At 38.0% G+C, this 10074-nt stretch overlaps 1 pseudogene; it reads left to right on the plus strand.

The window, feature by feature from the left end:
- The window catches only part of LOC149167196 (CO(2)-response secreted protease-like), a 28033-nt pseudogene extending 25232 nt beyond the window's left edge, over positions 1 to 2801 (plus strand).
- Positions 2802 to 10074: the final 7273 nt, after the last annotated feature.

Raw genomic sequence — 10074 nt, forward strand, 5'->3', positions numbered from 1 at the left:
TCTATGTGAGGAAGATGTCTTTGTAACAGCAGTTGGGAATCCCTCCATGTGAGGAAGTGCTTGGGTAAGATTGAATGCCCAGCAGTTGAAATTAAAGGGGAGTGTTGGAATGTTAATTCCAACTGCAGGCGGACAGGGTCAGCGATGGCAGCCGACTCAGCAGCCGTATATAACCCCAAAACCACCGCATTGAAACCACAAAACTGCCCAGACCATATCGCACCGCCATCCAGGGAAAAGCGGTTTCCATATGTTTGGCTCCGATGCGATTTGGTGAAGACGCGTGGCTCTCACCTGACATCAGCATCTCTGACATATCGGGAGGTAAAGCTCAGCATTAAACTGCCTTTCGATATCAATCTCCATCGTCCGATCTGGTTGCGTGTTGTCAGCCGTCGATCCTTGAAGGTGCACGGGCCTGCGTCAATTTAATTTTGCGTGGAGTAAACGACTTTTGTGTTGACCGCCGGATGGATGAACTTATGGTTTTTAATGTTGTTCGTATTGTTTGGTGGAGGCCCTCTTAAATGGTTATGGGCACGTTAATGATTTTTATATATATATGCACGATGGTATGGGCACACATATCATATGTGTCATATTTCTTAAAGAAGTGTTGACCATTATGAAATAACAAAACATATCGAATGAAAAAGGGTGTGTGGTTGTGTTATTTTTTTATTAACACATGGAATGATTAAAATAGTGCTCGTGGGTTGTAATTTGTGTTGAGCATTTTTTTATGAGAGCTGGGGGGAGTGTTTTAAAAAAAAGAGAGAGTGCACAGCAGTGCATGAGGGAAATAGCGTAAAGTTATTGATGCACATGAGAGTGGTGTAACGCGCAGCAGCGAAAGAGTAGGGAGTGCTCAGAATGAAGACCAGCATGTGAAGCAGGGGAAGATATTGCACAGCAGTGCATAGATCTTTTTTTAATGTATTGGGTATGCATTGAAATGCAGGAGAAAAGAGCGCTCAGGTATTTTTTGAGATTGTGAATGTAATGAAAAGTTTACTGTATGTGTAAAATATTTTTACAGCAATATGTGTAAAAATAATTTTACACCAGCAAATGTAAAAATGGGTTTTACAGCAGTAAACCCAGCACAGTGAAGTCCTCTCAGGTGGAGAGAAAAGACAAAGTTTTTGTTTTTGATGGGTGAAAGTAATTTTGGTGAATCCCTCTCAGCAAAGAGGAAGACATATGTATCAGGCATGTATTTGTATCAGGCATGTATTTAAATCAATAGAAATATTTTTATGGCTGTGTAATAGACTGTTGAGTCATTTTGTTTTTAATGCTTCCCTGTGCACAAAAGATCCTGGAACAGTGGAAACAGAGCATTGGCTCTGTGGTGTTTGTTTGTCTGGTTTTGGTATTTTCCCGTTCAAAAATCCCCAACAAGACCCTACCGTCAGCACAGATGCGAAGATAGATACAGTCCAGTACGCAGGAGGCAGAGGGTTGGTTCTCATCGACGATTTGTCAAGAGCTGTAGGTTTCGATTATGGAACATTTCCCTTAACTGCAGTCAGCACTGAAGATGGATCGCGGATTAGATCTTATATAAAATCTAAAAGGTAATGTACCTCTGGATCCTTCGCAATCCATTTTCTACCTTGTGGATCTTTTAATGGTTTGCCCTCGTATTTAGCTCCTAATATTTGTGTGGATGTCTCAGAAACCCTGTAGCAACAATTCTCAGTACTGTAACAGTCTTGAATTACAAGCCCGCACCAGTCGTTGCCGAATTCTCGTTGAGGGGTCCCGGATTATTCACTCAAAACCTCCTCAAGGTTGGACTTCTAATCTAAACAACTGTCAATTCAATCGTTCCATGAAAATAAGCGTCGTATGTTACATGATAATTGTGGGTTTTGCTGCAGCCAGACATAGGCGCGTCGGGTGTGGATATCCTCGCAAGTTGGACACCTGCTAACGCCTCAGGGGATATTCTGCCTGGACAAAAGCCGTCGAACTTCGCAGTGGTGTCTGGAACATCCATGGCTGCTCCTCACGTGAGCGGGACAACGGCACTCTCTAAAGCTGTACATCCCACTTGGAGCGCGGCTGCCATCAGGTCGGCCATCATCACCACTGGTAAGACTCTAGCAGAAGTTAGTGACGTCACGATTCTCAAATTGGGGTAGCATATATTCTATAGTATTTCAAATGAATATTTGATTGAATAAACATTATAGTGAATCTGAAGAGGTGGTCAGCCACCACAGAAAGCCGGGAATACTGACAAGCTCTGTAATTGAAATGATATTCTTTGCAGCCACTTTCACGAACAATGTGCGCAAACCTGCGACAAACACTTCCAACTTACCTGCTTCCCCATTCGACTTCGGAGCGGGACAAGTGAACCCTGCGAGAGCGCTAAATCCGGGCCTCGTTTACGACACATCCGTGCACGACTCCGTGTTGTTCCTCTGCAACTTGGGATACAACACATCACAGATCACTTCCGTGTTGGGCAACCAGAACTTCAGTTGCCCGTCGGATGCCACTGACGCGAAGATCAGCGAGTTGAACGACGTTGAAGGCCGCCAGAACGATAAGAGAACCCTGGCAAACATAGGATCCGCTGCTGATGCGGCGTACAAACAACAGTAGATTCTCCACAGGGATTAAATGTTAAAGTGTCGCCGAGCCAGCTCGCTTTCTCATGGACTTCTGACAAGATAACATTCAATGTAACATTTACGGCCAGCAGACAAGCCAACAAGGGATTTGCTTTTGGCTCGTTTACGTGGGCGGCTGGAACCCGCAACGTCCGGTCTCCCTTTTTTCGTTAACATAACTGCCTAGGACGGCGGCAAGTGAACTTCCCTTTGCATCGAACCATTGCCCACAATATTGCAGCCGGATGACCCCTTCGCACGGGGCCTCCATATCTTCTTTGCATTCCCCTGTTCCATTGTTTGTTTTTCCTTTGCTCTGCTCTGCTGGACTATAATAACCTCCACCTCGTGGAAATTTTATCGTGTCGATAAAGTATTTTGTTTTGGTTTTGCTTTGCTCTTCTCTGCTCTGCTGGATTGTAATAATCTCCCTCTGGTAAATTAATAAAAGGGACTTCGACAGGAGTCTGCAAAGGATTTTGCTTCAAATCAAACTTTATATTTGATAAGGCCAGTGTCTCACGATATTGCCCTGTGCTGATCACATGCATATATCATTACTCAACGTTATTGTGACATTAGTCAACATTATTTTGATAAAGAAATAACACATCCTGGAAATTCCAGTGCCACAAAAGCGTTATTGATTTTCTTCCCTAAATAATAAACTTAGATCTTGTAACTATAAATTGAATGACGGTGATTGCGTAGCACACACATACATTCTCGAACTTTTGCCACAAAGTTGCTTCAAGTTTGGAACACTGAGTCACATAATAATAGTGGGTCATTTCCAATATAGTATTTGTTGCTGAAACATAATTTCAATACAGTTCGCGGTTGAACTACACAACCAACTGATCTGTCAAGCGAATCTAATACGCAGATAATGCGTCTTCACAGCCAGAAAGCGATTCTCCAGATAATCTAGTATACAGATAATGCGTCTTCACAGCCAGAAAGACACTGAATGGTAAGTGGGAGTATTGCTTTTGGTAACAACTTTTATTACTAGAATTTATTCGCAAGAAATCGTAACTTCACTTCTGGTTGTGGAAAACAAGACACAAAAGTTCAGCCATGATCAATCAGCTATTGAGAAATACCAACCACTCTATATAAAGGAAATTTAAAAGCCCAACATTATAGGTTTCAATTCATTTGACTCAAAAGCTATTTCCCATCACCCTGCGGCTTAAACAAAAAAGTACTTGAATAACTGGAAACGCGAATCTTTTTCTTGGAATAGCATGATTTCTAGGTTTAACATCCTTATCTAAATCATAGTTACGCAATTTCAATTCGAATTCGGATTCGATTAGATACGAACAAAATTTGACGGAAAAAGATTGGGCAGTATACATGTTACAAATACTTAAAACTTTTTTTAATGAAGAATTATAATGTAAAGAATCATTAAAATCTTTATATTTTTGTTTACTTATTTATAATGTTACTTCGTCTTTCTCAAGTGTTACTTGGGAGCATGAGAGAAAGTCGGGGCAGGAACGAAAACGGGTGCGGGAGCGACATTTTCAGAAGCCCCTAATTTGGCAACGAATCCGGCAGCGTTTATATATATATATATATATATATATATATATATATATATATATTTTATATTTTTATCTTTTGATACATATATGTGAATGAAAACATGTAAAATGATGAATTAAATATAAAAAACATAAAAAAACATAAATTGAACCATATAACAACAATCATCTAGAAGTTATAATCTTCATCAACCACATCCACAAGTTAGAAACATAGTAACATACAACATATTGAGTCTCATGATTCATCAATCTTAAAATTTCAATCTTTCAAAATTCAATATATAACATTTATCATCATTGATCACCAAAGTTGTACTTGTAAACTAAGTGTAATTATTACAACAAATAATATCTAATATGAAATGAAATGTTATAAAATGAAATGAAACAACTTTCAACTTTCATGAAGCATCATATTCATAATTCATTACTAATGAGTTATAATTGCCAACTTCAAACTTAAATTGTTATATATTGTTTAAAAAAAATCATAATAAATATGAAAGAGTCAATAGTTATAAAACCTACTAGAAACTAGAAAAGACAAGTAAATCTATTATCTATTGCTTATGCTTGGGCCTCTTGCCACCGCGAGAAAAATGTCTAACTTTTTAGTCTTGATGGAAAATCAAGATCTTTGTCATTAATATCACCCTCTAAGCATTAATATCCAGAGGTATCTTTGTCATTACCTCTGTATCTGTATAGGGATCTTTGTCTTTAATATCACCCTCTAAGCATTAACATAAGATAGAAAAAGGATAGCATGTCAAGTCAAGATTTTGTTTGAGTGATGCGTACATTTTTAGGAGGGTCATGATAGAGGAGTTCGACAACCAATGTCACTAACATCAAGGTACATAGAGGGATTGGTGCTCTTGATTAAATACGAGTTCCGTACTCTAATACATGACAAAATTCAATGGAAACGTTGCAACCCTGAAATCCTGAAAAACTGATAAGTCTGCTAAATTTTGAATGAAATCTAAAATTCTACTTTCTCCATATGAAATCCAATGAGGTCGGAACCACTCTCAAACATCCTGAGCCATTTCATGGTAATGTCAAAAATTTAAGTAAAAGGATGAAAATGAAGATCAAGGAGAATGTCACTTTTACTTTAAGAATTTAACATTACCATGAATCGCATATCAATACTAGGGCCATAGACTTGATCATTAAGTTGTCCCACTCAAAACTTATTTGTTTCTTTGAAAAAAAATTGCATTTGGAACATCATTGCAAATTTTTTTTGCAAAAAACACAAAACGCTCCGGAAAAGGCAGGGAGCGTTTTTTTTTTAGGGAGCGCACTCTTGAAATCGCTCCATGCTCCCGCCCTGCTCCCGAGTCGCTCGCGCGTGGAGCGCAGATTGGGAGCAGAATTGGGGGGGGGGGGGCAATGAGGCGCTCCCTCGCAACACTGGTTCTTCCTAAAATGTTATAGATCCCTTCTTTTGTTTGTTTGTTTTTTTTTTAAACTAATGCATTTGCAACTAAAGTTTGCTATTTTATAACTTTTATAATTTTTCCCAATATAGAAATTATGATTTTTAGTTTTTTATATAAGAGTTATCAATTTGCAACAAATTTACTATTTTATAATTTTTTTTAAGATAGAAGTTATCTTTTTTTTATTATTATTGTAATTTGTCATTATATAGAAATTACTAACTAGTTATCCATTTAACACTGAAATTTGTTAGTTTATAATATATAATTTGCAAGGAATTTATTATTTTATTGCAATTTTTCATTATATAGAAATTACTAACTCGTTGCTCTCATTTAAAGCATCTATATTGATTGCTTCAAAGGGTAGACTTAAAATTCAAATTTGAGTCGCATCTGGTTAAAGGATGCCTCCTATATATGTATGGGAGCTATTTATATTATTTAATGTCAATGGAAATTTGATACATTTTTAATTAAATTAATTATTTAATAATATTTTTACATTCTTTACTTTTAAGGATTAACATGTAACGACTTAAACCTTATAAACCATACACTATTTATGATGTCGCACATTCATTAGATTTGATTGAGTTCATGTGATATTAAAACATATATGTACAGTTCACAATAAGGCTTTGCGCGGGGTATGCTCCTCCATGCAGTGCAATGTGTGGCTATCTTTTGTCACTTCCTTGTTCAACGCCTAGACCTCAGCTCGACACCTGTGTCTGCTCACCTCCATTGATCTACCAGGGAATAATTTGTCGATGGTGTGGATTTGGGTTGGGTCCAACTATACTTCTCTCGTCTTCAACCGGATGGGGAGGCATTTGCGTCTGATGGGTTTTGATGGTTCAGCTGCTCCGTAGCAAGTTCGATTACCTGGTTCTTCCTCGGTTCTGCAAGTTGTTGCTTAAGTGCCATGGTTTCTGCTGGAGGTCCTTCTCGGTGAGGTAATGGTACATAATCATTTTTATACAGTTTTTGGAGTCTAAATTCTGGTTTCTTCTGTGATTTTTACTCCCTCTGGTTTGGTGATGGTCTGACACACAAACCTCCCTGTCCAAGGGCTTTGCCATACTGGTCAGTTTCATCAATGGTTGAGGATAAACAAGGGCGAGCCCGGGGAGGTGAGGTTTTTACTTCACGGGGCATTTTCTAGTTCAAAAAATTGATTCCATTATCTATACATTCGTTAACATCATTCTTCTTTTGTTACACAGGAAGATTACACCAAATGGCAACTGTAAGAGGCCAAGGAAGCTTATGCCAGTGGTTACTCTATTTTGTTGTGTCTTTATGCTCAAGTGATATGTATCTATGATATCAGGGTTTTGGGTTTACACAAGTAACTTACTGCTCCTACCTGAGTTCAAACGGGATTGATATGGTGCCCTCCCGGATCCTGATGTCTAACACTATGCACTACTTTGCACAGGTTGGATTGATTCACTGTAGTTTGCCTAGTTTTCATGTTAAGGTTGAGGCCTACGATAAATTGTATGGAAGGGGTTTTGGGCGAAAGTCTAGCCTTTAATTCTTTTTGGACAAACTTTGTAAATATTGACTATCAAGTCAGTTGTTTGCAAGGTTGATTTGGTTGCTTTCCATTTAGTTCAAAAGACTATCCCGCCTTTAGTTTTAGTAATTTATGGTAAAATTCCTTGGGACCACTCTTGCTTATAGCAGTTGAGGATTTTAAATGTCTCCTCATGCCTCTAAGCCAAAAGCTTTTAGCGTTAGATTTCTTCTAACACTTAGATAGTTGTTAGTACTTAGATCTTTGAACACCCTTGCTAGACGTGGTGATTATAGATTGAGTTGTGGTGAGGAAAGGAGCTTGTTTTGGAGATGATATGATCAAACCTCATTCCCATGCCCTTTCATGGCAGTTGTAATGGTTATCTGGTACTTCTATTGTGTGTGTGTGTCTTCTTACATATTGGGTATATGTTGATGAACTAATTCATGGCTTATCACTCATATATTTTCTTTGAATCTTTTCTCTTTCATTCCATGCTACACTAGTACCTATTGTGAACTAATTTGCAATTAACTTCTAGTACTTTCTTATTCATGTATTCCTTAGATCGTTTCAACTCACCAACTCCTCTTGAGACATGCTTCTTCTCATTTCTTTTTGCAATACCCTTGTTCCTTGTACTTTAAGTCCAATCGTGGGTTGATTTCATCCTCATTTTCTCAACATTTCACAATTTCCCTCATACTAACTTATCTTCACCTGACAACCAAAAGGAAAACAATCATGGTGGAAACCGAGCCCATATACTGGATGGGGCTCCTACCCCAAATGGTGTGAGGTATAATTGGGAATTCACACTTGGGATACCCCCTTATTATTGGTGGTAATTTTTTTCCATCAACACTACCTTATTATCAAATAAACATGATGGGATCCAATGCGTGGAATTTATATAGGCGTGATTTCTATACATGTAGTCAGATACACCATCCAAAGAAGTAACACACTGTGATTCCAATCTCTAGAGGGTGATGGCTGAGAAGTTGTGGTTGGACTATTGACGAGACAAAAATAAATTTGAGTGGGGGAGGATGTTAACAACTAGAATTAGGAACACCTCTAACGAGGCATGCGTGAAGGAAAACATCCCCATCAAACCATTTACGATCTTGTCATCGCAAATAATGAGACAATATAAGTTTTCTTGATGATTGAGATTTGGGCAGATGCATCAATGAAACTAAGTTGTAGTGGAAAAAATCCAAGATTCATAGGAAAGGGTGCACCCAACCAATCTTTGAAAAACTAAACATTAGGGTTTCCACTTGAGAACATGACAACATATGGCATGTTGACATAGTGACATAGGCACCACAAAGGGTATTAAACCTTGGAGTTTGGCACACTTATAACCAAGCGAAAGACAACGGAAACATCCTCATAACACCATTTATGATGTTTTCATCACAAATAAAGAGATGATATAGGGTTTGATTGATTATTGAGCTTGGGGTCGAGGCATCAACAAAACTAAGTTGTAGTGGAAAAAACCAAGATTTGCAGGTGATGGTGCACCTAAGCAAGTGGAGAAAAATTGAACATTGGGGTTTCCACTTGGGAACATGAGAGCACATAACATGTTGGATTAATGACATGGGCATCACAAAGGCACTACATGACCAGGAAACATGCCCAAATGCACTGAAGTAGATTCAACCCAAATAATGGAGGAACTGTGTATTGAAGTCACACGTTGACCCAAACGATGGAGGAACTGAGTGGTAGAAGAAACGAACAAAGTGGAAAAAATTCACGTATCAACCTGAATGATGGAGGAACTGGGTGGCAAACGAAGCGAACCGATTGGACCAAAGTTACACGTCAACTTGACAGGCAAAGATAAGCACATAAATGGAATAAGATAAGTTGAAGCAAGTGTGGAATCAATCAAACAAAGTGGTGAGCCAATGCAACCAAGCAATAAATTAAGGTGAAGAGCCATGGGGTGTTCAACTACCATGATTTGAATGTGTGTATATGTGTGACCACTAGCAAATTGAAAAGAAAGTAAGGATTAAGCAACGAACAAGTAAGAAACAAGGAATGAAGAAAGGAAGCAGTAAAACAAGGAAGAATGAATTTGTTTCAAATAGATTTGAAATGAAAGAGAGGTGAGGAGCTCAGGTAGGTATCTGAACATATATATAACTAATCAAGCCAAGGAATGATTAGTTGATGGAACCAATGATGGGCACATATGACCCAAGAGGGTGAAATTTATTGGTGGACAAGTTTTTGGCATGTAAATTTATGTTTGGCTTTCCTTTTTGTAAATAGTGACTAAGCCTTTGTCTCAAGAATCCTATTGTAAATATTATTATAGTAAAATGATAGAACGAAAGGCCAAATGGTTGTTCCATTAAGAAATTCGTCTACAATTTTTTATGGTGAATTTACTATTGATGTGATATCTTTTTGATTTCTTCTTATTGATGAATTTTTGACAAAATGTGACAATAATGTAGAAATTTCTCTATAGATCAGCTAGCTTTGATACCATGTAGAAATTTCTCTATGGATCATCTAGCTCTAATACCATCTAGAAATTCTCACTTTAGATCACCTGATAATGCAATGTACTAAAGAAAAATACTTGATCTTCTTCTACTATCAAACTTTGCGTAAGCTTAATCAATTTGAGCAAGATCAATCAGAAGACATATAACAAAGAAGAAGAAATCATACACATGAAACATAGAAGAATACTCTGGGGAAAACCTCAGCTAAAAACCCTGCTATCTGTATTATCATACAAGTGGAAATATCTCAGGATTACGCAAAGCTTTAGCTCACAAGATATCCAACTCTCAATACAATCCCTCACTGCTACTCATAGACAGAATATACAACACATACACGTTCCTTCAGTCCTCCAAGCCTCCTATTTC

This window comes from Pinus tabuliformis, chromosome 5_1, assembly GCF_031772625.1.
Source record: "Pinus tabuliformis cultivar Carrire ecotype Pingquan chromosome 5_1, CPIR1, whole genome shotgun sequence".
Lineage (NCBI taxonomy): Eukaryota > Viridiplantae > Streptophyta > Pinopsida > Pinales > Pinaceae > Pinus > Pinus tabuliformis.